Source organism: Hordeum vulgare, chromosome 7H, assembly GCF_904849725.1.
Source record: "Hordeum vulgare subsp. vulgare chromosome 7H, MorexV3_pseudomolecules_assembly, whole genome shotgun sequence".
NCBI classification, from domain to species: Eukaryota; Viridiplantae; Streptophyta; class Magnoliopsida; order Poales; family Poaceae; genus Hordeum; species Hordeum vulgare.
Window position 1 is genome coordinate 606,642,944 of NC_058524.1, and position 4,180 is coordinate 606,647,123.

Sequence of the window (4,180 nt, forward strand, 5' to 3'; positions counted from 1 at the left end):
ATGAGGAATACCCAACTCAGTCAGCAAATGTTGAACCCAAATAACTTCAGCAGTTGCATTTGCAAGGGCCTTATACTCAGCTTCTGTACTAGAACGAGAAACAGTGGGTTGCTTACGTGCACTCCAAGAAACCAGATTACCTCCAACAAAAACTGCAAGGCCACCTGTGGAGCGCCTGTCATCTGGGCATCCTGCCCAATCTGCATCAGAAAAAGCACTAACCAACATAGAGTCTGATTTGGCAAGTTTGAGTCCATATCCTTTCGTGGCATGAAGATACCGAAGAATCCTCTTAACAACTGTCCAATGAGAACTAGTAGGAGCATGGAGAAACTGACATATCTTATTGACTGAGAAAGAAATATCTGGTCTAGTAAGGGTTAAGTATTGCAAGGCTCCAACCACACTACGATATCTGGTAGAGTCAGTAGCACCAAGTAACGCGCCATCATGCAGAGAGAGTTTTTCAGAGGTGGACAAGGGTGTAGGAGATGGTTTGCAACCCTTCATACCCACTCTTTGAAGAATATCCTGCACATATTTCTCTTGAGATAGCACAAGTCCATGATCTACCTGCTTTACCTCAATGCCGAGAAAGAAATGCAAATCCCCCAAGTCTTTGAGTGCAAAGTCCATGCGCAAGTCTCGTAGGAGAGCATCAACAGCCTTTGGGGAGGAGCTTGTGACAATAATATCGTCAACATAGATGAGCATAAAAATGACAGTGCCATGGCGGTGATAAAAGAATAAAGAGGTATCTGCTTTGGAGGGAATGAAACCAAGTGACTGCAATTTAGAGGATAGCCTAGAGTACCAAGCTCTGGGGGCTTGTTTCAAGCCATAGATTGCTTTGTCCAATTTGCAGACCTGTCGAGGTGAGCCTAAAACTTCATACCCAGGTGGTTGCCTCATGAAGACTTCCTCTTCCAGAACACCATGTAAAAACACGTTCTTCACATCTAACTGACGCATGCACCAATTACGAGAGACTGCAACGGAGAGAATTATCCTAATAGTAGCAGCTTTAACCACTGGACTGAACGTATCCTCATAATCAAGGCCATAACTCTGTTTAAAACCTTTGGCTACCAAGCGAGCTTTGTACCTGTCTATGGAGCCATCAGATTTTCTTTTTACCTTATATACCCATTTGCAGTCAATGACGTTGCTGCCTTTGACAGGGGGAACAAGCCTCCATGTCTTATTTTCCATGAGAGCATGGAACTCTTCATCCATGGCTCTTTTCCATTTAGGATCACCAAGTGCTTCCTGGAGATTTTGTGGTTCACCTGTGGCACAAAAAGAACCCCATCGAACACACCCATCAATATACTCTTTGGGTTTAATCACCCCACTGCGTGACCTGGTATGAGCTCGTGCAGGAGGAGGTTGTGCTGGACGATCAATCTGGAGCAGGGTACGGTTGTCTACAGGAGAGGAATTAGATGCAACAGAAGTAGCAGTGTTAGAAAACTCCCGTACTGAACGTCCGCAGCGATCGGCAAATCCGGAACCGCCAGATGGCGTGACGGCAGTGAGACAGGCGTTGCCAACGGCGCGCTGTCGACGGAACTGTCGGCCCGAGAGATAGACAGGCGGGCCCCATCGTGGCTGCCACACGCACCAGGGGGCTCCCCACCAACGGGAGCGGCCGACCGTAGAGGACCCGCACGAGTCCCGTCGGTGTTGCGATCCGCACGTGGAGCGTGCGTGACACCCGGCACACGGGACAGGCGGGGTTGGGCAGACCGCACGGATCCCGTAGGAGATCCACCTGCAGGTGCTGGCGCGGCTGATCCCGAGGCAGAAGTCCTGCCCAAATCAGCTCCGGGATCCGCAGAGTCCGGATTTTCTGCAGCGGTTGCATCTGGCGCTGGATCCTGCATAAAATCACGGCGGTTGTCGCCAATTTCTTCCGTAGTATTTCCTGTAGCCTGTACACTTTCAGAAACAAGGTTAGAGGCATTATGCGATATTGACATGTGATCATTGCGGGTATCCCCTACTCCCGAAATCATAGGGGTAGATGGTAGGAGATGAGATGGAAGGAGAACAAGTTCCTTGCGGAGTTGGGCACCGGCATTGGGGTGAATATTGGCAAAGGGAAAAACATGCTCATCAAAGATGACATCCCGAGAAATATAGACACGGCCAGAGGACACGTCGAGGCACTTGTAACCTTTGTTAAGTGTACTGTACCCCAAAAAAACACATTGTTTGGAACGAAACTCAAGCTTGTGTTTATTAAAAGGCCTAAGGTTAGGCCAAACGGCACACCCAAAAATACGAAGAAAGTGATAATTTGGTGGAGTGTTAAAGAGCTTTTCTAGAGGAGATTGATTTTTGATAACACGACTGGGTGTGCGGTTAATGAGATAGACTGCAGTAAGGAATGCCTCATCCCAAAATTTCAAGGGCATTGATGCATGAGCAAGAAGAGATAAACCTACTTCAACAATGTGCCTATGTTTGCGCTCGGCAGAACCATTCTGTTGGTGAGCATGGGGACACGAGACATGGTGAGTAATCCCAATGCGCTCAAAGAAGGAATTAAGCTTTTGATACTCACCACCCCAATCAGTTTGCATGGCAAGAATTTTGCGATCAAAGAGACGTTCAACGTGTTGTTGAAAGAGATGAAATTTCTCAAACACATCAGACTTATGTTTAAGCAAATAAATCCAACTAAACTTGCTGAAATCATCAATAAAACTGACATAGAACTTTTGTCTGCCTACAGAGAGAGGCCCAGGGCCCCAAACATCAGAAAAAACAAGCTCTAAAGGAGCTTTGGACTCACTAGTAGACCTAGGATATGGTAGCTGATGGCTTTTAGCCATTTGACAAGCATCACATACTAAGAGATGATCTTGTTTATTTGACACTGGGAGACTAAAGTTGCGAAGAATTTGTTGGACCACTGGAAAAGCAGGGTGTCCTAGACGCTTGTGCCACCGAGAGGTAGAGGGTTTTATTGCACTAAGCACTTCTCGCTTGGGAGCCACATGATGACCCGAGATAGTAAACAGGCGCCTCCTACTTTTGCCTTGAAGGAGTACTCTCCGTGTGTCCTGATCCTTGACAGAAAAGAATTGAGGGTGAAGTTCAAGGTAAGCATGATTATCTTCCATAAGCTGAGATGCAGAAAGAAGATTTTTGGATGCACATGGGACATGAAGGATATTATTCAGTTTTAGTGAACCTTGGGGAGTAGTTAAAACCGAATGACCAACATGTGCAATATCCATACCTTGTCCACTTGCAGTGTGAATCTGTTCGTTGCCGGTGTAGCGATCACGCACTGCAAGCCTCTCAAGATCGCCTGTTAGGTGATCTGTGGCTCCAGTATCAAGATACCAATTGGTATCTACTCCATAGGAGTTGGTGGCAGTGTTAGCGAAGCGATCACCACCACCTCGACCTCCTTGCTGGCGCTGGGTGTTGTTGTTGAAGTTGTTGTTGAAATTGCGATCATACCTCTTCTTGCAGCGCCAGGCTCCATGGCCCTCGAGCTTGCAGAGCTGGCACTTGATCACCTCCCCTCCACCTTGGCGAGTGTCAGAGGTGTTGTTGTTGGCGTTGCCGCGACCGCCTCCAGAGGTGCCGCGGCCTCCTCCAGAATTGTTTCCAGAGGGGCGGCTGAAGCCACCACGATTGCCTCCCTTGGAGGCCAGATTGGCGCTGGGGTTGGTGTAGCTGCTCTGGGCGTCAATGCGCGCCTCGGCCGAGAGCAGAAGAGAGTACAGCTCGTTCAGGCCAACTCCTTGATCTACACGCATGGAGATGGCCGAAACAAAAGGATTGTAGTCTGCATCTAATCCTTCCAGGATATGTGAGACGATCTCATCCTCTTCAAGCGGCTTACCAGCAGCCGCTAGTTCATCAGCAATAGTTTTCATCTTGCAAAAATATGCAGCAGCAGAGAGATCCCCCTTGCGGGTGCGACCAATCTGGGAACGAAGTTGGCTTATCTTGGCTCGAGATTGAGAAGAAAAACTTTGCAAAACAGCCGCCCAAACAGCTGCAGCAATGTCAAGGCTATTCACCTGAAGCAATACCTCTCGAGTCATGGTGGCGAGGAGGAACGTGAGGACCTGCTGGTCCTGGGTTACCCAGATCGCATGCTCTGGATTGACAACTTCTTCGACCACCTTCTTGCCAGACACCTCCTTTTCCACCA

The 4,180-nt window shown here is 48.3% G+C and overlaps 1 pseudogene; it reads right to left on the reverse strand.

Annotated features, from left to right (window-relative positions):
- Window positions 1-3,762: 3,762 nt before the first annotated feature.
- LOC123414469 lies at window positions 3,763-3,860 on the reverse strand (annotated as a pseudogene).
- Between the last annotated feature and the right edge of the window lie 320 nt (window positions 3,861-4,180).